At 43.1% G+C, this 26329-nt stretch overlaps 1 protein-coding gene across 7 annotated transcripts in view; it reads left to right on the top strand.

Moving 5' to 3' along the window:
* The window catches only part of SEMA5A (semaphorin 5A), a 152986-nt gene that overhangs the window by 15174 nt on the left and 111483 nt on the right, over positions 1–26329 (top strand). The gene's annotated exons all lie outside the window — the stretch shown is intronic.

Raw genomic sequence — 26329 nt, forward strand, 5'->3', positions numbered from 1 at the left:
TGTTTATGGGGGTGGGGGGAGAGAACGAAATGGAATGTGAAATTGGAAGCAGACTTTTGTCCAAAGCCATCCTTGTGTATGTGGAAGGCAACTTCCACTCACAGGAGAGCTGTTTTACATAGATTCATAGAATTGTGGAGTTGGAAGAGACCCTGAGAGTTATCTAGTCCAATCCCCTGCAAAACGGGAATCTCAAAATGTTGTGCTACAACATTGCCTGAGAAAAATTGACCTTGATGCAAAGAGTTCTTCCACTTACAGTACATACCTCTGAAATGGTTAGGGATGGGGATGCATCTCCCAGGTTCCCCGTTCCATTTCAGAGGATCTCCTTCTGGTCCCACCAACACCCGATATAAGGCAAATGGGTCCCCAAGGAAAGTAGGGGAGCATCCTCCCCTGGCCCACGGAGTGGTAGACCTGCTCCCTAAGTCGCTTTTCCTGCTGCTGCTGCTGCTGCTCTTCTTCTTCTTCTTCTTCTTCTTCTTCTTCTTCTTCTTCTTCTTCTTCTTCTTCTTGTTAGAGCAACTTGGTTTGAAGCCAGAGCTTAAGGCACCAGATAGCTAAAAATACATAGCAATGACTCGGGGAATTCTGAGATCCATGTCCAGCTCTTTCAGGGTGGGCTTACACCACCACTCCTAGAGATGAAGAAAGTCTGTATGCCCCCCCTGCCCCTGATTGGTAGATCCCAGCGATACAATGCAATGGCATCAGGGCTGCGTGAACAGTGTGCTGCCACCAATTTCACACCTGCCACAGTTTAAAATACAGTTTTAAATGTGATTAAATCAGGTTTGTAAGTTAGAGTTTGACACATTTGGGGAAGTTCTTTTCACATTTTAAACTCTTCTTCCTGTATAGAAATGCATCCTTGCTCTAAAGGCCTCTTGACTCAGCATTGCTCCCTTTCATGCCCTTTCTCCTCCATTTCCATGAGCATTTACAGCAAGGCCACTTTCTCTACTTTCCCTCTTTCTGGTCTCCACAGGGTGAAACTTTTAAGGTCAATTTCCCCAGTTCCTCATCTGTGTCATTCTTCATCAAAACGTTAGCATGTGCACCAGTCCAGACACCCGCCCTTTTGAAGAATGGTGCCAGCAGAGAGAGAGAATGTCGGGGAGGGTGAGAATCTACACTGGTGAAATGGACAAAATTTCTGCTTCACTTGACTATTTGTGTGTTCATGTTGAATCCCAAAGGGGAAGAGTTAAACATTGTCAGATTGAGACTTCTATCTCAGGGTGTTTGGGCCCCATGTTGGGCAAAAGATTCCTGTAAAAAATGATTTAAATCAAGTCTTACTGACTAGTGATTTAAATCAATTTGATTTAAATCAAATCCATCCTGCTAGATGAACCTTGGGGGTCCCTTCTAACTCTACAGTTTTATGATTCTCTGACGGCATTGCCTAGAGTTCTAGCCTCAGGCAGCTGAACTGCCAAGGGAGGCAGGTAGGCGAGGGAGTGTCTTCACCTGCAGGAAGCAGAGTTGTGGTGATGATGTTTGAAGAAGGAAAAAGCAACAATTCATAGTAACTGAAGTGGAGAAAGATTCCAAAGTCCTCCTTATCGTGCTTGAAATTGTGTGTGCTCCTTTTGGTCTCTTGTCCCCCTCGGGTCTTTAAATGGCTTCCTGAGTTGAGGTTTCTTTGGTCTCACTCCCTCATTGCAGGGCTGCACTAGAGTACTAGGTTGTTACATTATTCTGGATGCCATTGTGTTGCTTCAAGGGAAGAGATTTTCATCTCTTTAGGCTTTTGTGTAGCTTGATTGCAGTGCTGAAGGGCACTGGTGGCCAGCTGAGAATGACAGGTTGGAGGCTGAAAAAAATGGTTAAATAGTGTGAATGTAGCTAATAGAAGAGAGGGATTCTGTGATTTGTTCGCCTTAGGGCAACCCAGTGCTTTTTTGCAGATGAAGAGGGTTGTTTGGAGACACACCTGCTGAAGATACTGCTTTACAGTGCAGTTCTATGACTTCATTGGGGTTTACTTCCCGTGGAAGTGTGTCCAGAATGACTGAGCATTGCCCTTAGTCTTGCACTGTGTCAGCCTGTTCCACATCTCTCCAGCTGGGAGAGAGGGGTCCTCGGGCGATGCTAAGGCCTTGACTGGCGGGGTTTGTGGGACGTCGATGGGGCCAGGTGTGCTCTGCTGTGCTGCAGCATAAGAGGCAATTGGAAAGTGTCTTCTATAGGCTTTCAGTTTCTTCATTGACTATTCTTTTTACTGCAGATGTCTTTGTGAAGACACACTGATTTTCCTTGTGTCAAAATATCATTAAGAACCTGATGATTAAGGGAGCAATTAGCACATCTTTTTCATGGAAGATGAATGTTAGAGATCCCTGTGGTGCTAAACTATCTGTGTTTATACTGAATCCATTCATTTCTTTAAAGAGCTTGTTGGTGTCAGGATTTAATTAACCACACGTGAATGAATTCCTGAGAGCCATTAATAAGCAGTGTAAAGCTGTTTTCTTGGGAGACGGCCGCTTCCATTTTATGACATTTACCTTTCTACACGTATGATAAATGGGTCGCCCAGCACTGGCTTTTCTGCTGGCCCCGCACTCTGAGGCCCAGGCAGGAGCCATCTTCCGTATATGCCTTCCTGTGGCTACTTTGGTTTGATTTTTGGTTTCATCATGGCCATATTTAAGGACAGATGAGTCCTTTTATACACAGGCAAAGATAATGGTCTATGCTCCCTTTATCAAGTAAGCATCCCCTTCCCATTATGCTTTATTAATTTCAGTACAAACTTGGCAACCAGTATAATTAGTTTTAAACAAATTATCAAGCATACATGTTTTTAATTCCCATTTAATTGATGCATCACAAGTGCTGAATTTATTAGTGCAGTCACTATTTTAATCAGACCCAAACATTAATCGTGCTTTCCATGTGTTTACATATTCTGCTACATTTGCTTACTGCACTCACACATTTTTGTATATGGTGAAGGGGCATTTAGATCTGCATTCCCCAACCTGGCGCCTTCCAGATGTTTTGGATTATCACTTTTATTAGCCCCATTCGGCATTGCCTGTGGTTCAGAATCTGAGCTGCAGTGCAAAACATCTGGAGGGCCCCAGGACGGGGAACATTGATAATCATATCTTCTAGACTTCCAGATAGCTGTGAAATGGCGGATGGACCACAAATTTGACAGCTCTGTCAAACTCGGACTCTGCAGAGGATCGGGGGAAGCTCTGAGGCAAAGTGTATCCCCCCAAGAGCCTCAAAAGGGTGTTTGAGGTGTCGAGGGATCCTGCAGACCGCAAATGGCAGCTCGGTAGCTCTGGTCTCTGCCCCTATACCGGAAGGTGCGGGAAGTGGGGGGGGGGGAGCCGAGCAAAAAGCCAGTGGTTTAGGCACCAGCGCGACTCTGCAGAGCGAAGCCTCTGAACCAGCCAGCAGCAGACTATCATTCCAAATAACGCCAAGCCAAATTACAAAGGTGAGGAGAACAATCTCTCAATAATACTTTTAATTTAATTAATCCAGCAAAAAACAGGAGGCTAAAAAGGAAGTCTACTCCTGTCTGTGGGTATTTTATATCGCATGAGAACCTTTACAAGTGGAAAAAACTGTGGATTAATTTTTGGAGTTAAAGCCAGCTAATGGACAAGGAATCTACATAGCTTTTAAAATACCAATCTGGATATTTTATGGATTTTTAAAACTTTTAACTTGAATTAAATTTGACCTGAACTTGAGACTGTATTTAAACTTGACCTTGACCTGTGATTATAGTTACATCAGTATTGAACTTGAACATATATATTTGATTTTTGGAACAAACCTGGTGGAATTAATTGACTCTGATTAATTTGGGAAGTTATTAATACTTTCATATTCAAAGAAGCTTGAGATATTGGAGAAAACAACTGAGACTAAACATTGTGTCAAGTTTCAAGAATAAAAAAGTGGATCATAGCTATATTCTGGCAAAATTACTTTGGATTATTATAGAATTAAAACTATATTGAAATACCTAAATTTATTTCTACTGGACAAGTAAAAACAAGTGGAACTAACTCCTTGGTTTATTTTTTATTTTATTTTTTAAATCATCTGGAATTGAGATAAACTCTACTGTTGGATTACATTATTTTATATACAGTCATACCTTGGGTTAAATATGCTTTAGGTTGAGCGTTTTCAGGTTATGCTCCGCGGCGACCCAGAAGTAACGGAACGCGTTACTTCCGGGTTTCGCCACTCGCGCAATCGCAGACGCTCAAAATGACGTTACGCGCATGCGCGGAAGCGGCGAATTGTGGCATGCGCAGTCGCGGGTTGCATTCTACTCAGGATGCGAACGGGGCTCCGGAACGGATCCCGTTTGCATCCAGAGGTACCACTGTACTAAATAGCTCTGTGTGAAAAGACTGCTAATTACGCATCTCTTCCTCTTCTTGATTTATTCTCTCTACATATCATACTTTCATATTACTTTATTCCTTATATCTTTAAAATAAGACAAAGTATATATGTATGTAAGGTTTTTATTTCTTTTAAATTTTGATTTGTAAATCATTTATAGTACTCAGGCTAAGAACCTGGGGTTGGTAAAGGGGCTAGAACAAAGAGAAACTAGCAAAAAGCTGTACAGTATTTTTCCAGCCTCCATGGAAACACCTTGGCAAAGTGTTGATAAGGCCAAACAGCTTGGCACTTGGTGGTAGAGGCTATTTGTTTTGAAACTTACTGTTAAGGGAGAATAGGAAATTGAAAGGAAGTGGTCAAGTTTGGGAAATTATTGGTGTAGAATTTAAGAGTAGGAATGGCAGCAAAGAAAGTCCTAACGCCAGCACCAAGCAGAAAAGCCTACTTGCAAGAAGATACTAGATCTGAACTTGCTGATCTTTCCCCCCCAGAATTTAAAATGAAATAGGCAAGGCTTTAAAAGAAACTGTAGGCGCATTAGCTACCCAAAGTGAAAAAAACCAAAGACGGTCCTAGAGGTGATGGGACAAATGAAGGAATTAAATGTGAGAACTACGAAAGTTTAAACTGTGCTAAAAAGGGTAGAAGAGAAAACTAAACAAATACAGGAAGAGGTGAAAGGTGTGAAAAGAAAACAGGAAAAACTAAAGGTAGATGTGGACAGAGTCTCCACATCTCAGGGATTGGCGTGGGATGCTTTGGTGGTTGAGATGAAACAGAAAGAACTGGTGAGCCGTTTGAGAGGAGTACCAGAAGAAGGTGAGCAGGATTTAAAAGAATATTTAATTGAGGATTTAGCAACCTGGTTGGAAATCGACAAAGAAATCCTGGGCAATTCAATGGACAGTATTTTTAGAATTAGATCTAAATTGGCAAAGAAGATGCCAGGGGATTGCCTGGTATTTTTAAATTCTGGATCCATTAAAGACAGAATTTTTCAGACCAATTATAGTAAGAGACTTCAGATTGAAGGCCAAAATATCATTTTTCTTAAATAGATTCCTGCTTGCCTTCTCAAGAAATGCATTCATTATAAAATCCTAACTGATGCTTTAAGAAGAAATAACACACGGTACAGATGGGAGTTTCCAGAAGGACTCTACATATAAAGAGAAAAAGTTCAGATTTAGAGACGCAGTTGAAGCTGATAAATTTTGGAGGAGATATAACAAAGAATTAGGAGGAGTTGAACCTTTACGAGAGGGAGCAGTAGGAGGGCAGGAGCAAGAAATATCAGATAATAGCACAGAAGAAGAAGAGAAAGGGAGTAAAAAGAAAAAGAAAAAGAAAAAAGGTAAAAAGAAAAGACAAGACAAGACTTTAATAACTAAACTAAATATGGCTGACTTGAGGATATTAAACTGGAATGTAAATGGATTAAACAATAAAAGAAAAAGGAACAGAATTGAACATGTAATAGTAAGTGATATCCATGAAAAAATTAAATATGAAAACTAATTGGGCAACATATAGAGAGCTGTTAACGGAAATTGATAATCAACTAAAATTGAAGGAATTTCAAGAAATACAAGGGAAGGTAACAGATTGGTTACAATATTTTCAGTTAAATGAAGTATTTAAAAATGTTAAAAAGAAAGGATTCCCCTATGAAATTTCAAATTTCCAGTGAGAAATAATAGAAAATGATAATAAATTATTATCAGAAATGTATGATGTATTGTTGGAATGGGAAACTAAGGATGAAGAGGTCACGTGTGTTATGATAAAGCGGGCAATAGATGTGGGACATAATATTCAAATGGCAGATTGGGAAAGACTATGGAAGAACGATATAAAATTTACAGCCTGTGCTTTACTTAAGGAGAATTTTATGAAAATGATGTATAGGTGGTATTTAACACCGGTTAAATGGGCAAAAATGTACAAAACAAGGGAAAATAAGTGTTGGAAATGTAAAGAAGTGGAAGGTAAGTTTTGTCATATGTGGTGGCAATGTATGGTTATCTAAAAAAAATGGGAAATGAAATATAACAAACTGGAAAAAAAAGGTTTAAAATAATCTTTGTTAAAAAAACCAGAAACTTTTCTATTAGGAATTACAGGAATGGATCTACCTTAAGAGTACAATAATTTGTTCATGTATGCAACAACGGCTGCTCAAATATTGCTAGCCCAACACTTGGAAAGAAGACAAAGTCCCCACTAAGGAAGATTGCCAAATTAAGTTAATGGAATATGAGGAAGTTAATGGAATATGCGGCTAAACTAACTGGGAAACTAAGAAATCAAGACAATAACAAATATAAAAAAGAATGGGAAATGTTTATTGCATATTTATAAAAGCATTGCAAGGAAGTGAATGCATTAGCAGGATTTTTAAAACACTTGTAATGTTATGGATAATGTTTCAATTTGGAGGTAATTAGAAATAAAGACTTTATTGACATGCATAAATGAAGATAATACAAAGGAACCAGGGGAGGGAAATCGGGGTTTTTTCTTCTTCAAATAATCCCATAATGTGGATTTAATATTAAGTGTGTGCACAGTTGTTTTAAATGTTTTATCTTATGTCTTATGTTTTTCTTTAATGTAATGATTTTATTTATTGTGAAAATTAATAAAAATATTATTTTAAAAAAGATAACCACATCTTCTAGAACTGCTTGCTTCTTGTATGAGTATTTGATCAGAAGTAGGATAGATTGTTCTGGTGCATTGCTACCCTCCCTATGAATATACAACTGGGTTTATGTGTCTCGTCTCAGAACCTTTTCACGCCATGTTATCCCAGAGCACAAGGAATCTTGCAAGGGAGTTTTCTGGAGGGCTATCCCTGCAGCAGCAAGAGGGGAGAAGGAAAGGTAGTATGCTCCGTGATCTTGCCTTCTGCTCCTGCAATGTGGCCTACAATCCCCATTTTTTTGTTTCAGAGTTAATTTTTAGCTCTCAATAACAATCCCATATCTGTTCTACAGTTCGTTGTTGTTTAGTCGTGTCCGATTCTTCATGACCCCGATGGACCAGAGCACGCCAGGCACTCCTGTCTTCTACTGCCTCCCGCAGTTTGGTCAGACTCATGTTTGTGGCTTCGAGAACACTGCCCAACCATCTCGTCCTCTGTCGTCCCCTTCTCCTTGTGCCCTCCATCTTTCCCAACATCAGGGTCTTTTCCAGGGAGTCTTCTCTTCTCATGAGGTGGCCAAAGTCTTGGAGCCTCAGCTTCAGGATCTGTCCTTCCAGTGAGCACTCAGGGCTGATTTCCTTAAGAATGGAGAGGTTTGGTCTTCTTGCAGTCCATGTGACTCTCAAGAGTCTCCTCCAGCACCATAATTCAAAAGCATCAATTCTTCAGCGATCAGCCTTCTTTATGGTCCAGCTCTCACTTCCATACATCACTACTGGGAAAACCATACTTTTAACTATACGGACCTTTGACGGCAAGGTGATGTCTCTGCTTTTTAAGATGCTGTCTAGGTTTGTCATTGCTTTTCTCCCAAGATGCAGGCGGTCTTTTAATTTCGTTGCTGCTGTCACCATCTGCAGTGATCATGGAGCCCAAGAAAGTAAAATCTCTTACTGCCTCCATTTATTCCCCTTCTATTTGCCAGGAGGTGATGGGACCAGTGGCCATGATCTTCGTTTTTTTGATGTTGAGCTTCAGACCATATTTTGCGCTCTCCTCTTTCACCCTCAATAAAAAGTTCTTTAATTCCTCCTCACTTTCTGCCATCAAGGTTGTGTCATCTGCATATCTGAGGTTGTTGATATTTCTTCCGGCGGTCTTAATTCCGGTTTGGGATTCATCCAGCCCAGCCTTTCGCATGATGAATTCTGCATATAAGTTAAATAAGCAGGGAGACAATATACAGCCTTGTCGTACTCCTTTCCCAATTTTGAACCAATCAGTTGTTCCCTATCCAGTTCTAACTGTAGCTACTTGTCCCACACAGAGATTTCTCAGGAGACAGATGAAGTGTTACAGTTAGTGCACCCAAATGCTAAGAATTAGATTTGGTGTTGGGGACTTTTGTTTTACTTCTACCAAGTCTTTAATTGTTCTCAGGACTCCTGAATTCATCAGGAAATGAATGATACAGTTCATTTCTCCTGAGCTTATTGTCATATGAAGCAATGTGTATATACACAGTACAGTGCAGTAAGTAGAGTTATTTGTTGGGATAATCTGGGGAATATATATCTGTCAGTAACATTAGAAAAGCAGTGAAGCACCATGCCCCCTTTTCAGCGTAAAGCTCCACAAAGGTTAACTTTTTGCAGTCGTATGTCTGAACCAATAATGAATCTATGCCGGGAATGGTTTTAACACTTCCGTATACAAAAGCATTCTTCTACATGTGTGTTATTTTTAATATTGTGGTAACATGAAACAGGGCAGGGCGGTAAGTTGAGACCGCAACCTGTTACATGCATTTTAACATTGGAAGACAGGCTGGCATCAAACAGCTTAATGGAATTTGGAAATGTAGGATGGCTTAAGATCTCAGGCTGGAGGAAAACCCGAGTGCCTGGTCTCCCTGGCACCCCAAAATTTGCAGCTTGTGCATTAAAAAAAAATCTGCTTATTCTCCAGTTTGTAATCCAAAAAAGTGAGTGGGCACTTAGGAATTGGAAATGCTTTTCCAAGCTGGACTCAGCCACTTCAGCTCAAATTAATTGCAATTAAAAGAAGGCTATTGGGTGAGCAAGATAAACAAATCGCAAATACTGCACTGAAAGGAGGTGGCTTGTCAGTTTTTAAAAACTATTTTCAGGGCTGTCAGAGGCTACTAACCAGGATGGCTGTGTTCTCCTTGTCAGAGGCAGTGTGCCCATCTGTACCCAGGGGCTGGAAATCAAAAGTGAGGGGAGAGCAGTTGCCCTCAGGTCCTGTTTTGGTCTTTCCATAGCGAACTGGTTGGCCACCGGGAGAAGAGAATGCTGCGGCCGATGGGCCTTGGGTCAGATCCAGCAGGGCTCTTCCTATGCTTTTTAAAATTCTTATTCATTAAATAAAACTTACTACACAAAACATGTGATGCATGTCTAAGTTAAATGCTTTCATGATTTCAGTGGGAAAACATGCTTAAATCCCCCCCCCCCCACTTAAAGCTGTGGGATTTTAAGAGTTTTGGAACTTGGGGTGGCTTCCACTAATGATATCTGCGGAGAAAGAAACCATCGGTTATATAAACGGCATCATTAAAATGAGGAAATATCAGGGAATGTTAAAAGAGAGGAAGAGGAAAGCTTGTGGGGCAGGATGAAGTAAAAGCCTTGCATAAATGGACTAATGTATACACTATGGAAATGATGCAGCCAATATTGAGCACTTTTCTCCTCTATGCATTTCAGGAGGAGAATTAAACAGCAGCTTAATTCTGTTCCGGAGCAATCAGTGGGACCTGAAAACGGCTTACATTTGCCTGGATAGTGCGTGCCCTATATAATGTCAGCTTGTATACATTTTATAGTCTTGAGAGTTTCTGTAACAGTTATTGGCATTTGATAACCCTTCTATTTTGTTAACTCAGCATCTTTACAATGTGATCTCCACCCCCCCTTAAACTTTAAATCCTGACAATACTGTAGTTAACAGGATGTTGCAAGCACACATCCGTTAACAACACTGCTGCCAAAATCATTATTTGTGTGCTGGCGGGGAGTTCTCGATGCTACCCAGGAATTTGTAGAAACCCCCAAATACTGTGATTTGTGAATTCGGACCCATCATACCAAAGTCATCCTTTAGTCCACCATCCTGATTCAAAATGGTTCCTGGCATCCAAACATCAAAGGAGAGGGCCACCCGCCTTTGGAAACCCTCCTGCTAAGTTTGACAATGGTATCTAGCCTGTGCCAGGAAAGGAGACAAAGCCATACCGAAAGTACATTTCAATCCACTATCTTGATTCAAAATGGCAACTGGCACCCAAATGTCAACAAAGACCACTACCTCCACCTTGGGAACATTTTGTGCCATCTCAAGAGGTGCCAAACCCACAGAGAACAGATGGGCAGACAGAAAGACATATAGTAGATGATAGCTTTTTCATGCTGTTCCTTCAAAGAGCTCAGTACAACATGCATGATTCCTTTCCAAAGTTCTCCTCACAACAACCCTGTGAAGGTGGGTTAGGCTGACTGGCCCAAGGGCGCCCAGTGAGCTTCATGACTGAATCAGGATTTGAACCCTGATCTCCCACACCCTGGCTACTGCTGCTTGTGCTCATCACTCTAAAGCTTGTGCCTGAGTGTATTCCGCATGTTCCTGAGTTGTGGAGAGGGCCCAGTTTTGCAACTGAAATATCAGATATGCATATGAGCAAACTGAATCTTGGCTCAGCTGTAGACCTCTCCCATACATCAGGCAAACTGTTTGCTGTAAAACTTTTTCTTTTCTTTTTCTGGCAACATGGTGTGGGTTTATCTCTTCATTTGCTTCTTGATCTTTTAACAGTGAATTGCTTTTGGAATTTGTGTATCAGGATTCGTAGTAGTGTTTATTTTTAAAGACATTTAACCCCCTGAACCCCAGTGGCCTCTAGGTTGACTTGCAACTTTGCATAAATAGCATCACATAGATCAAAACAAACAATATAAATTGACTGCAGAACACCCCAGTATTAGGGCAGCTCCAAATGAAACGGTGCCAAAAGCTTGAGAGAATCCTCTTTCCAGAGAGAAAGATGTCAGCTAGCACAGGGTTGGTGCTCAGCATCCATTTATGATATTTTGAATCACGATGAGCTTGTATTGAATTGTATTAATTGCTTGATGAATTTGTTTGGGGTTGTTTGCTTTATTTGCTGTTGTATTTTTGATATGCTTTTAGTGATGTTAATGTTTACCTACTTTTAACGTTTACTAAATTTGAATATTATTGTTGTTGAGCTGCTTTCAGCTCAGCGCTGTTCCTGCAAAAGCAGAAAATGAAAACGGAAATCATGAATGACACCCTTTCCAGCCAATGCCTAAAGGAAGGTGAAGTAGGCGAGTGCATCTGGAGGTGGGGGTGGCTTCCCTCGGCAGAATGCCACAGGGCCCTGGCCATTCTCTCCATGCACCAGCAGACAGATATGGGGAAGGATGGTCCTACAGATACTCGGATCCCAGGTCATTTAGGGCTTTGTGGGTTGAAAGCAGGCCTGCCAATTAATTGTGCTTGGAAACAAGCTGCAAGCCAGTGAGGATTTATTTCTGTCTTGGTGAAATATTCCACACAGTGAATTGCAAAGAAGTGGTTTTCAAATAAATGTTAGGAAGGTCTTCCTGACGGCGCAGCTGTTGGATAATGAAATAGACTGCCTCGACCAGGATGGCCTTTTGGATGATGTAGCAACACATTTGCTTCATCACTTGTTGGTGGGCGGGTTTCATGCCTTTTAAGGTCCTTTCTAGCGCTATGATTTCATGACTCCCAGTTAAAATCTTGGCTCCTGCGTTCCAATGCTTTCATGGGCTGTTCCAGTGCCAACAAGTTACAGTACTCTTAACTTGGATGTTTCCAAAGGATAACTGTGTCAGGACTATTGTTATCCAGGAGAGGCATTAATAATAATAATACTGGGGTATTAATAGAAGTGGGCAAAATAACGCTGACTTATGTTAGTAACTTAAAGTATTGATGTATGTGGCCCACTGCTTATAGAACAGTGGAACTATTTTCTAAAAGATGCTCCATCTGAGTCAGGAAGCAAAACTGGATCCAACTGGGGCCTACAAGTTGCTAGGTCATTAACCCCTCGCTGAACCCAGCTGGGCACTCCTCCTTTGCTAGACACTATTAGCCAAGAAGGGCAAATTTTGGACCATATCCTGCCCATATCTTCAGGCTGCAATAACTGAACCTCTCCCATAAAATGATGACAACGGTGTCTAAGGAAACCTCCTGCACTTGACCTTTATCCATTATGTGATCCAAGTTGGAAGGGATGTGAGCTATTTTATTGGCAGGGTTTTGCAAATAAGTCACATTGTCCTGCCGAGGGTTTGCGTTGGTGCTTGCTCATCTGTTTCTCATGCAACACAGGTATTTTGTATTGACTTCTATTAAATTGATATTTAGACCTTGTTGTCTGTTCTATAAAATTGAATATATAGTGAATGGGGCAAATTAAAGTGCATCAGTAAAACATTTTAGAAACTAGCCTTATCTGAATTTCAGAGAAGGCATATAAAAATCCTATTGGCCCAAGAAAAGGGAGCAGGGAAATCAAGATAATAAAAATATATTGATCTGTTTTCCTGGAGGAAAACTGTTTCGCAAAACAGAAAGCAAAAGAAGCATGCAGCAGAATGTGTAAGCTTGTCTATTGCATTAGCAACGCTACATTATTTCTATTGATTTATATCTTTAGAAAATACCTTATGATTTCACAGATGACTTAATTATTCAATTATTCAAAATTATTCAAGGTGTCTTTTGGAGGGTGAGTTGTGGGGTTTTTTTTTGTTTTTGAGAAACATTCGAGTCTCCCAGAATACTCTGCTGCTGATCTGAATGATTCAGCAAGAAGACTTCAGAGAGGGAACCCAGTTTGACATTGCTCCGCTAAAACATTAGAAAATTTGATTCTGTTCAATGTGGACTTAATTGGGACTCTCAATTTCTTTCCCTCCTAAAAGATGTCAACACTATTAATAGTATGATCCCCTATGACAAGGTCCCCAAGCACCTCCTCCTTGACCTACTCCAGAAGGATTCCATGGCCAATGGGATCAAAAGCCGCAGAAGCATTAAAAATATCTTCTCACTGATGTTATTGGTGGCCTGAAGTTGGTGCCTTTCTCCTTCCCCCTCTGCCTGCTTCTGAAGTGGCCTGAAGCCCATTAGAGCTCAGCCACAGAAATCTACCAGCAAGAGTTATTTATTTTGGTTTGATTTTGTGATTTTTACATTCTAGTGGCCAGCTAGAGCCAAGTAGTTCTAAAATTACTTGTTGCTTCGATTTATTACTTCCCTTGTCACAGAAAGTCTAATTTTAGGAGGGAAGAGGATTTGTTGTGCAAGAGCTCAAAATCCACTTAACTGGGTGAGCTGAATTTGCTGGTATGTGATTGAATCCCACCCCCAAATAGCAACAGTCCAAAAGTGCCAGCAAGCAAGCCAGACTCGGAAACTTTTATCATAGTCATTGAGTATCGCCTAACCTTAGAGGATATTCTTTTGGTTTGAATTTTAGCAATCTTGCAACCTCCCTGTAAGTTTTCAGAACCTATTGAGATGATTTTTTTAAATGTGCCTCTGGGGTATGAAAAATGCATGTTCAGTGGAAGCAAATTATCTTCCCTGACCCCTCTTTCCCTTGCAAAGATTAAAGTCTCAAAAAGGGGCTGCACAAAATTAATTATAACTAGAGAGGGATAATGGCAAATTAGAAGCAGATTGGGGCAGGTGCATCCATTCCATATTGATTTCGCTCTGCTATTCTTCTAGAACGTAGCTGAGCCATCTGAGAGGAGAGGGGGTCGCGGAAGAGCAAGGCAGGAGAGTGCTCCCCCTTGCTTAATAATGGATGTAGTTTTGATGAAACACACTGTCAGGTTGTTGTTTACTGTTTCGGGACAAGACTGGATTTTATGGCTCTAGAAACCCACCCACTAAGCATTCAGTTTCTTTAAAGAAGCTGTTGTGGATGATTTTTGAACTATGCAACTTTTGTTTTGTTGGTTGAAAAGAATGATTTTGTGACTGCAAGCTAACTTTTTGAGTCCTGTGCATATATATGCCTTTCTGCCAACTACACCACACAGTGCAGATTTCATTACTATAGCTGCTTGTAGGAATAACTGCATCCTATTGTACATTTTGCTGGGGGGGGGGGAGTCCAATAAAAATAAGGCATTATTTCCATTAATTTGTGTAGTTACTTAGTTTTATAGTGCCCTTCTCCATAACAGTCAAAGAAAGGGCAATGTGTAGCAAAATAAAATACAACAAAACATAAGACAGCCAATTTCAGTCACTAATCACAACTCTCCACCAATAAAAAGCCTGATGAAAGTGGTGTGTCTGCAACTGTCACCAAAATGCAGAGGCAAGTCACTTCTTAGTGGTGGGGCCAACACTCAAAAGGCTTTTTCATGGGTCCCTGCACTGAGCACCATCTGTCATGGATGCTTTAGCCGAGATTCCTGCAATGCAGGGGGTTGGACTAGATCAGTGTTTCCCAACCTTTTTTGGGCAAAGGCACACTTGTGTCATGAAAAAAATCTCGAGGCACACCACCATGCCAGATGGGGAAAGGTCACTTTTTACTTATGTAAAAAAATAAATAAAAAAATAGTAACAACATAGAAGGTAATGGTAGATGACTGTTAGGGTCTCCCCCCAAATGCAGAATTCTATTAATATCTTCCTTAGCGAGCCGCGTTAACCCCTGTAATGCTTTCTATAGAGTAAGCATAGGGGACACGGGGATGTGGAACCAAGGGGGCAGTGGGCCAAAAGAGTTCGGGATCTACTGCTTTAAACAGAAATAAGAGCCAGTGGGTTCTTCCTTTTTTAAAGTATCGTTTCAGCGGGGACAGCAGTCCGGATTTCCAAAAAGCGGCGCTTTTTTGCGTCTGAGCAAAGAAGAGAGAGAGGGGGAAAAAGAGAGAGAGATTGATTTGTGGCTGCGCAAAGGGGGGAGGAGCCCAGGAGTAAAAGTAGGAAGGACGAAGGGAGGGGAAAGGAAAGTTAATAGAAGGAAAGGCGGGTGGGAGAGAAAGAGAAAGAAAGAGGGAAGGAAGGGGGGAAGAGAAGTGGAAAGGAGGGAGAGCGAGGCGGGGGAAAAGCGTCTGGAAAGTTGCTCCGAAGTTTGGGGGGCCGCGGGGGGTGGGCGCGCGTGCCAGGAGGCGGAGGCCAGCCCGGGCTGGGAGCCGCGCCGTGGCCCGGGGGCGGGAGGCGGACCGCGGCTCCTAGGATGTGGAAAGGGGACGGCGGCGCAGGGGGAGGAGACCCGCACGGCTAGGGCAGCGCGCAGGGGGAGGGGAGCGGGCCGGAGGCGGGCGAGGGGGGCCGCGATCCCGCGCGCCGCGAACATGGCCTCCTTCCCCGCGGGCCCCGCCGAGCCCCCCGGCCGGGGAGGGCGGCGCGCCCCCGCCGCCGGAGGAGAGCAGAGGCAGGAGGAGGAGGACGAAGGCGCTGCCGAGGAGGCGCGCCAACTTCTGCCAACTTCGGCGCCCGCCCCGTCGCCGCAGGCTCCTCCCGGCCGAGAGCCAGAGGACGGCGGCGGAGCAGGAGGAGGAGGATCGGGTTTGGCGACGGCTGCTGCGTCCTCTCCAAGCGCGGGGCTGGCCTCCACCGCGCCCGATCCTCCGCGCTCGCCCGCTTCTCGGCGGAGCAGGTCTCGTGCGGGTGCGAGGCGCTGCTGCAGGCGGGCGACCCCGGCCGGCTGGGCCGCTTCCTGGGCTCGCTGCCGCCCGACGCCGAGGCGCCGTGCGACTCGCCCGCCTCCCTCCCACGGCACACCAGGCAACGTCTCGCGGCACAGTAGTGTGCCGCGGAACACCGGTTGGGAAACACTGGACTAGATGATCCTTGGGCATAGCTGTCAACCTTCCCTTTTTTTGCGGGAAATTCCCTTATTCCAGCGCCGTTTCCCACTGCTTCGCGCTGCTATCCCAGATTGTTAGATATGCCGTAGACTGTCCCCGGGACAGGGGAGGCTGCTGATCCCTTATTTTCAAATCTGAAAGTTGACAGCTATGTCCTTGGGTCCCTTCCAGCTCTACAATTCTGTGATTCTAAGAACTGCCAAGAGAACCTCACTTTCAAGCCTCTCATTACAAGCTGCCTCGGCTGAAACTCCCTCTTCTGTACCGCAATCAGAAGTGCAAGGGCCCCTATTCTCCTCTAGGCACCCCAGCTGTGAATGTGATGTCACATTTCCTATAAATCCTTATTGTCAATTAAGGTTTAAGCATATGTAAACATATTTGCCCATATTATTCCCTTGTACTATTGTATGTCCCTGGGTCCCTTTACTGTTTCCCCACAGAGTTTAGAACCCTGACAGCATAATATAAATAAAATGTGAGCTGGGGAGTCTTAGGTTAAAATCTCATTTCAGCAATGATATTGTCAGCCATCTTTACAGAAGCCTCTGTCTCTCAGGCTGCATTCTTGTACCTGCTTCCCTGGGAGTGAGCCCCATTGAACCACATGGAGTGTCCCTTCCAACTCTAAAATGAGAAGGTGCCCATGAGGTGGCAGCTTCTGGTGAGATTTTGAGAGATCTCTCAGATCTTTTGTGAGATCTTGCCGGAAGCCGCCACTGTGCCAATCCAGCAGTGGCAGAGGCAGATGGGATGTCCTTGCTTCATGGGATTCTGCCGCTTGAGGCGACAACTTCAGTCTGCCCCGTGGACAGACTGGAGTCTGCAGACACACAGGCTTGCAGCTGAGCCAGGATAGAGGAGATACACCAGAGCATCTTCCTGAGCAGAGGGTGAGGGAGTTAAGCTGGCATAGCTTGAAGAGTGTTCTTAGGCTAGGAACTTAGTTGTTAAGGTATGTAGGGTAAATTTTCAAAAAAAACCCAACCTGCTCCTACTATGGTTAAACTATGTGGTTAAATTAAGACAGAATAGCAGATCCGCTGGATCCTAGTTTGCTCATCCCAGTGGGTGGGATGGCTCCCTTAAACAGTGTCATGGTGTTGCTTAGAAAATACTGATTTCCCTCCCTCTCTCTCCCCCCCTCCAGCACGCCATCACTGCTAATGTGGCTGCTGCTTGCAAGGGGCTGCAGAAGGGCCTCTGACACCTATTGCAGTCTTCCCATGACTAATACAAAAGTTGCAAAATAAATAAATAAATTGCAGATAATTTTGTTTCCTGGTTGGAAAACAAATTAATTTCTGCATTGTTTGTGAAATGTGCCAGAGAGTTATTTGTTTCTCAGCAAAGAGAAACAAACCAACGAGACCCCCTGCTCCATTCTCAGATGTGTTAAATGAATGTTTGCCTGGCCTTTGGCTCCTATTGAAATTAAAGTTGTGTGCAGATTTCATGGTTGCTGTGGATACAGGTAAAACCGTGTTTGGCCGAGGGGGCTCTTGCACAAAGCTGCCCTTGTCCTCGTAACTGAGGCATGGACACATAATTTTAAAAAAGAGGTGATGTTGTTTATACTGCAGAAACTGGTCTTTTTCCAGCCATGTAAATGCAGGGCGTCAAGAGAGTTTGCAAGGGCCCAAGGAAACTTACATCGCCACCCACACTGGTAGTTCTGGAAACTGACTTCTGAAAGAATAGCCATTTATTCTTCCCCATGGTTGGCTTCTTAGCAGGGTGCCATGACTGAGTTGGACACATTTGACAGTGAATGTGTGCGTTCTGATCTCCTTTTGCCAATTGGCTGTCTTAATCAGAAAGTTTAAAAGCCCCCAGTTTTTTACATGAAAATACATCAAGGTAATGTTTACAGGGAGCTAGAGACTGCTGTACAGACTATTAAATAGAGACTCACCTCTTTGCTGGTCTGACTAACAATTGCCTCCAAGCAAACTGAAAGGGAACTTTTTCGTAAACTGGGCGAATTGTGGTTCTTTGGGGCTATCAGTGACATGTGTGACTGACTGACAAATAAGTAAACTACGGTAGTAAAAATGGTTGTGGGCTTTTGTCTTTTGTGGTGCTTCAGGGCTGCATTTATGATCTCAGTTTGGTTTGCCTTGATCTGAATTGTAAGCGAGTGAGCTGGAACCATGTTTGAACTGACCACTTGTTCCTGCAGACAAACACTGGCGTTTTCAATGCCTAGTGCAAGCCAGGGACTACAACAACTCTGCCAGGTGGGACACCTTCAGACTGTAGAAGAGCACAGGCTGAGTAGCTTGCCTCATGCCACCTAGTGCTTTCATGGCAGAGGCCAGATTCTAACCAGGGACTTCCCGATTGGAGGTCTATCTGTTGCCAGCTCAATAAAACAAATTGAAAAGACAAATCTTTTAGCTTTATTAGCATGAGTTGGAAGACTCCAGTGCCTGAGGAGCGCAGCTACAGAAAAGTGACCCAAAGTTGGAGCATATTCTCTGTTTTCCGAGAAACTCGTTTGAAAACCCCCCAGTAACCAACCACCAGTATAGTCAACTATTTATCATAAGTGTTTGTTAGCACAGTCTGGCGTAATTGTTTGAGTGGCCGTACTTGAAGAGATCTGGAACCACATTTGGAATGTGGTTGAGAATTGCTGAGTACTTCATACAACAACATTCCACATTTCTAGGGAGCCCATGGAATAATTACTTGCTTTTACTTATATACCGTTCTGTTAGACACAGTTGAAAAAGCAGAATAGCAGGCAGCAGAGAAGATATTTTAATTGGAACACGGAGACCAGTGAAATGGCTCTTAAAGTTTCAACTTGAAACCTAAGAGGATTTTATTTTAATTAAGAACCAGGCTTTGGCAGCAAGAAATGAGATTACTGGTACTGCTTGGAGTCTGAAATACACCAAGGTATTTTATCTACTTAAATAAGATCAACACTTAAGAAAATTCCAGCAAGAAACGCTTGATATGCAAGGAGTGACAAGTGTGTAAAAACAGCGTTAGAAAAGAATTTAAGGTGATGTAGAGCAGGGGTGAGGAACCTGTGTTGTTGAGTCAGCCTGGCCCAAGGGGGAAGGAATTGGGAATTGTGCTTCAACCACATCTGGAGGGCCATGACTTCCATAGCCCGAATGTAGAGCTTTGTCATCTAAAATTCCTGTAATTGTACAAAAAAATATGAAAATCTACTTAATTAGGCCAGGATAAAAGGGCCACCTCCTCTGGCTGAAAACTGGACAAGGGTACACTATGCTGTGTGATGTTTTATCTAGAGTGTGGAATGATTGTCTTCAAGATGTTGGGTGAAAAATTCATTGTCAACTTAGAGGCACAGTGAGAGCAGCATGGAAGGCAAGAGTGGCACAGTTGCCCTTGTTCATTGGCGTGGTGGCTGCAACCTAACAGAACAGCTGGATTCAAAACTTTACAGATGTTCTGCACCACCATTTTCCAACCTGGTGCCCTCCAGATGTTTTGAACTACAACACCCACCACACTGTTCTAAAGCTGCTGAGCAGCAAGAAATTGGGATTTCTGGTCTACCAGCGTTTTGGACAGTTCCCAATGGCTGGTGCAATTAAGAGCCTGGTCCAGGCACAGAAATTACCAGATACAGCAGTAAAATTCTAGTAATGTCTTTACATAGCTCTGATACATGTGTAACATTTCTGGCTAGCTGTGGAGACAGCAGTGAAAAGCCGAAGGCATCGTAGTAATTTGAGGTGTGCTATCCAAAGACCTTTAAAACCAGGAATAATTGGGAAAATTGTGGTGGATTGATTTTCTCTTTTTGTTGGCGGGTATCGTTCTTACACATCTGAATTAAACAATTGCCTCTAGTCTTTGTTCTCCCCACCTCCTGCAGTCAGTGGAGAGAAGCACCCACAGAGCTCTGGGGTCACACGTCCATCTACATACTGATTTCTGTGATGAAAAGCATTCTGTTTAATTTCTGAGATCATTATAATTGCTAAAGGACGTTTCTGTGCCCTTCAGTTTCCCTTTTCTACTCATGCCTCTTTCTGCTCTTCTTTTTCTCGGGGAACGTAACCCTACCGAGGATTCTGAAATCCGTCTCATTAGTGCATTTTATTATGAATTCAGCACACCTGAGGTGGCTGTCTTTGTATTCAGGGTCCAGCCTGGAAGGAGGCGAAATTGCCTGCCACCTTGTTATGCTTGCTTGCCCGCCCTTTGAGACAGTGCTTTGTTTGGCAAGTGTTCTCTGTAGATCTGCCTACTGCCTGGACTGGCCTAGACTGACATTTGATTGCTTGGCATGAGAGTGGGCTGGGAAATGATGGGCAAGAATACATTTCAAGCCAGGCTTCAACTAGAAAAGGAGGAGGAATGATGGAGTAGGACCAGGACCGTGGTCACTCGTGCCATCAGGGAAGAGCTTTGGGATCCTGGGCCCCACTCAGCAAAATGTTACCCCCCCCCACCTCTCTCTCTCGCCATTAAAAGAGTCTGAATAAATAAAATATCTGTCTGTCTGTCTGTCTAATTACTTTGGTATCTCACCTTTCCTTCAAGGAGCTCAAGCTGGCATATGTAGTTCTGTCCCCCCACATATTACCCTCAGACAATCCCATGAAGGTGGCCGAAGATTGCCCAGTGAGCTTCACAGCTGAGTTGGGAGTTGAACTCTGATCTCCCAGGTCCTAGTCAGACACTCTAACCACTGCACCACACTATCTCTCAAAGTGAGATAAGCAGTACACATTGCCATCTAAAGAGTTCACATACACCCCAAGCAAAACCGCTGCATCCAGAGCCTAAAATACATATCTGCATCACTGGCAGTGGTACTTGAATCCAGACTTGGTGTGGATGCATCTGGCTTCCAGACCAGGATCCCTGAGAGGTCAGTTACTGGGTGCTGAAATGCAGCAGGCAGAATGTCCAAAGGCAAGAGGCAGGCCAGCCGAGAAGCTTCCACCTGGACACCACTCAGAGAAACTGGCGGCACATGTGCTTGAAGAGCACTTGGCATCCATCTCGGAGGGCTTAGCAGGCTGCGTCCTCTGCCTTGGAGGCCAAGATCCCTAGTACAGGCCCCAGGGTCCTTGGCAGAATATTGATGTTGGACCCAGGGCCTTGGTCTACTCTGGCTATTTAAATAGGGAATAATGTCAACTACATTGACAAGGAAAGGTGAGATACAGGTGTGCTTGATAAAGAAACCAAGCTTGTGCCTTTTCTTTAATCAACTGCTTTGGAAAATTATCATTGTCTGATTGGCTAGTAACAGTGTGCATGTGGGAATGTTAAAGTTAGTAGGAAAGGATATATTGAATAAGTCTTATCCTTCCTTCACTCATGCTAGTGAAGTGAAGTAGCAGAGCAGATTCCCCTCAATATAGCTGGAAGCTAGTTTGCAGATTTGTTTGAATCTCTTAGTTAAGATTATTTCCTGGTGTCCCCTTTAATTCCTCTTAAAAGAATAAAGGCACAAGAGTCTGAGTAAAGTGACAAAAGTTTACTCACATTTCAGTTCACAATTTGATCCCTGAAAGGCAGGCTTTTCTTAGGAGTTAAGCAATAAACTGTGAGTTCATCTCATATGGAGACAGTGGCGTAGCAAGGTCAGGTGGTACCCGGTGCGGAAAATTTCTTGTCAACCCGCCCCCCCCCCCCCGGAAATTATTAAAAGAAGGAAAAATAAGATACTTACAGAAAGCCTAGTTTTGGCCCTGGGACAGTCGGTCAGTCCTACCTTCCCAGCCCCCAACTTCCCACTCCCACCAGTGGGATGTCTGACTACACCCCCCCCCCATCTACCCAAAGTCAGCCCAGTTTCCCCAGGGGTCAGGCTGGGCATTCCACAGACAGGGAACTGCTGCTCCCTGGGGGTCCTTGGGATGCCCCTCCCCTTCTGTCTCATTTCCTAGTCCTGGCAATCTCAGGAGTTTGTGCTTCCTTTTTTCCTAGCAAACAGGATGCTATTAAGAATTCACTGTACAGTATCCTTAACTTACAGTACAATGGTTTACTCAGTGTTTCCCAAACTTGGGGTGCCAACTGTTTTTGGACTATAATTCCCATCCTCCCTGACCACTGGCCCTGCTCGCTAGGGATGGTGGGAGTTGCACAAAAACAGCTGAGGTTCTTGTGCCTATTAGAACGGTGTGGCAGGCAGAAATTCAACAGGTTAAGCCCTTTTCTCCCATGGAAATGCAATTATGGGGAAAGCTTCACCTGTTCACATTGGGAAAGCTTCACCTTTCAGGCGTGTGTGTGTGTGTGTGTGTGTGTGTGTGTGAGAGAGAGAGAGAGAGAGAGAGAACAATTTATTTTTGGGCCCTTCACTCCAACTGAAAAACAGCACAACAATTTGTGTATTATATAGAGCAGATGTTATGCAAATCCACAACCCACCCCCCAGTGATTATAGTAACTTTCCTTTCAATATACTTTTGATTTACGAATGATCCCTGGAGAACGGGGGTGGGGGAGCTGGAGGGGAGCCTGGAAGCTGAAAATAGCAATGAGTGGGTGGGAAGGAAATGGACCGTTTTTATAATAATTATTATTTAATCCTGTATGTATTTGATTTGGAGATTGTGGGGTTAATTTCTAACGCTGAATTAGGGTTGCCATATTCCGTGAAGTTCCCCCCCCCCCACATGTCCAGGAAAACCCGAACGTATGGCAACCCTACCTGAATCCATGTCAGGTGTGCAAGAAAAAACATGCTAAGCTGCCACAATTAAAAATTGAGTGATGTCCAAATAACATCATTTTGTACTTAAAAAATGCTCAGGGTTTCTGTTTGAAATACGCTCTCTTTCCTCCCCCTGAAAGGCTGCCTATTCTCCCCTTGCAGCCCCCCACTCTAATGCAGTTCAGTGTTGGACTGTGTCCCGGGTGTGAGATTTGACCAGCTCCGGCCCATCTGGAGCTGGTACAGGCTCGTCTTATCTTGAGCCCAAGCAGAGCGTAGTCCCGCAGACGAAAGGATAAGCAGGTAATGTGCTACATGCTGAAGTTTATTTACAAGCTATGCTGAGAGCATACAAACATACATCTTGCCTCTGTGAGAGCAGAGAAGCAACTCCTCTCGACACAAAGAAACTGAGAGAACACTGAAAAACAGGAAACCAGTGTACGTCACATCCAGTCTCCCATTCCCGTGCGAACCCAACAGTAACTCGGACTGTGGAATGCAAAACAATGTCTTGTCACTGCAGTTGCTGCTCAGTGAGGAAATAGAAACCAACATCCTCCCCCTTTCTGTGTACATCACTGGGCAGCATGTTCGTACAATATCAGTACAAACCCAACTTCTGCACATAGGTACAGTGTTGATCCCTTGATACAACCTTGGACAATACATCAGCAGGAATTTCATTACCTGGCATATAGGACACCGTTACGAGTCCCTTCTGAACACATTCCCTAGCATGTTGCAGTTTTAATTGCAAGTGCTTCGTGCTTTGCTTACAACCTTCCGAATTCAGCAAAGCCAAACATGCTTTGTTGTCCTGGCAAACCTGGATTGGACATTTGACAGGAATTTTCATGTCTTTGCACAATTGTAACAACCATTCACAATCTTTAAGTGAATAAGACAGTGCATTCAGTTCAGCTTCACAAGTATTTAAGCTAACTGTTGTTTGCTTCTTGCATGACCAATCAAAAAGACCCTGATTGTACATATAGCAAACTCCAGACGTACTTTTCCTGTCTGTAGTGTCACTTCCAAAACTTGCATCTGCAAATATCTCAAGACCACCAGACTTCTGATTGTTAAATCTTAGTGTGTAATGCATAGTGCCTTTCAAATAGCGAGCTATGCGTTTCAGAGCTTTCCAATCCTTAACAGTAGGATTGTTGACTTGTCTGCTTAGCAAATTACAGCTAAAGCAATGTCAGGTCTTGAACATCTGGCAATGAAGTTTAGTTTGCCTAGCATACTTCTGTACAGTGTAGTGTCAGAAAATGCTCCTTCAGTGTCATCTACCTGATAACCTGTTGTCATTGGTGTGTCTACAGGGTTAGCATCCATCAGGTTTAGTTTGCTTAACACATCAGCAATTTTCCATGACTGGTGTACTAGAATATTACCATCTTGATCTCTCTCTATTTCCAGAGATAGGTAGTTGTTTACCTCACCAAGATCTTTCATGTCAAAGTGCTCTTTCAGTTGAGCTAGGGCGTTATTGTACATTGTGACATCCTTCCAAAAGAACAAAATATCATCAACATAAAACAAGCAATACAGCTTCTTTTGCCCCTCCTCTTTGACAAATACACATGGATCAGATTTCCCTTGCTGAAAACCTAGAGAAAACAATACTTCAGTGAGTTTTGTGTGCCAGCACCGTGCACTCTGTTTGAGACCATAAAGGGACTTCTTCAGAGAACAAACAAATCCCTGTTTTACCTGTATGCCATCAGGTGGAAGCATAAAAAGTGATTCACCTAGAGATCTGTACAAAAATGCTGTATTCACGTCGTGGTGAGAAACGTGTAGATTCTCCTCTGCAGCGAGCTTGAGCATAAGCCTAATGCTCTCATACCTCACAGTGGGTGAATAGGTCTTGTGATAGTCTTCTCCTGGTACCTGTGAAAAACCTCTGGCTACCAATCTGGCTTTGTGTCTGACTATCTTGCCATTTTGATCAGTCTTCGCTTTGAAGACCCATTTGCTTCCAAGTAGTTTCATTCCTGGAACTACTGGAACTAGCTCCCATGTTTTGTTCCTCTCTAAGGAATCAAGCTCAGCCTTCATGTCATTTAACCATGGCTCAGCATCCTTTGAATCCAAAGCCTGGATTTCTTGGAAACTTGAAGGTTCAAATACCTTCTTGGAGCTTTTAACAGCTGTAACTGCTGTCTTAGCAAATTCATCTGCAAATCTCTTTGGAGGTCTGCCTTTAGTGGCTCTTTGTGACCTGCGAATTAGCCGTAGGTCTTCAACTCTCTCCTCTTCCTTCTTAGGAGAATGGTGACCTATAGTGAACAATGGTTCCTCCAATTCTTGATCAGAGCCTTCAGAGGGTCGCATAGAGGCTTTCGCACTCTTGAAATCCTCTGAATCATCTGATTCAGTCTCAGACTCAGGATCAGGACCTTCATCAGTGGGTGTGGGTTGTTGCAGCAGCTGTGGCTGTTGCTGCTGCTGTTGCCTATCCTCAGCCTCATCACTGTCATCAGGATAGCATTGGGAAATTCCCACATTCTCCGCCCACTTGGCATTGTACTCAGCACTTCTAGTGAGCCTAATTGTCTTATTTTTTTTTTATAATAATATTTTATTAAAGTTTTCCAGAAAATTAACATCAACAATAAAGAACAAAAATCACAAAAAACAAACAACAAACATCAAAAATCCAAACAGAAAAACAGAAAAAAGAAAAATACGAAAAAAAAATTAGCATAAAAGAAAACACTCTTTCATATTATAGCTTTCAAAACCTTATTCTCTTTGCTTCCACCCGCCTTCCCTTCTTGTATTCTACTTTAAAAATTTAGTTCAGCAAGATCGTTCATTATTCATTTTAAACCTTTGTCCCTCCCTTTATAATCTTATTTATCTTAATCGCTAGAACCCCTTCATTTCATTTTCAAAGCCTTCAACATTCATAAATTTTACAATATTTTTGTAGATAAACTTTAAACTTCTTCCAATCCTCTTCCATCTGCTCCTCTCCTTGATCTCGGATTCTGCCAGTCATTTCTGCCAGTTCCATATAGTCTATTACTTGCATCTGCCATTCCTCCAAGGTGGGTAGATCTTGCGTCTTCCAGTGCTTTGCAATAAGTATTCTTGCTGCTGCTGTGGCATACATGAAAAAAGTTCTATCCTTCTTTGGCACCAATTGGCCGACTATGCCCAGGAGGAAGGCCTCTGGTTTCTTCAGAAAAGTATACTTAAATACCTTTTTCAGTTCATTATAGATCATTTCCCAGAACGCCTTAATCCTTGGGCACGTCCACCAAAGGTGGAAGAATGTTCCTTCAGTTTGTTTACATTTCCAACACTTATTATTAGGCAAATGATAAATCTTTGCAAGCTTGACTGGTGTCATGTACCACCTATAAATCATTTTCATAATATTTTCTCTTAAGGCATTGCATGCCGTAAATTTCATACCGGTGGTCCAGAACCGTTCCCAGTCAGCAAACATAATATTATGACCAATGTCTTGTGCCCATTTTATCATAGCCGATTTAACCGTTTCATCCTCAGTATTCCATTTCAACAGCAAATCATACATTCTCGACAATATAGTGAGCCTAATTGTCTTAGAGTCAGTCATCATTACTCTGTAAGAACCTTTCTGATAGCCTAGAAAGATACCATGCAATCCATGCTTGCCTAACTTGGAGCTTTATGGTGTATGAACCCACATGTCAGAAC

This window comes from Podarcis muralis, chromosome 8 (assembly GCF_964188315.1).
Source record: "Podarcis muralis chromosome 8, rPodMur119.hap1.1, whole genome shotgun sequence".
Taxonomy (NCBI): domain Eukaryota; kingdom Metazoa; phylum Chordata; class Lepidosauria; order Squamata; family Lacertidae; genus Podarcis; species Podarcis muralis.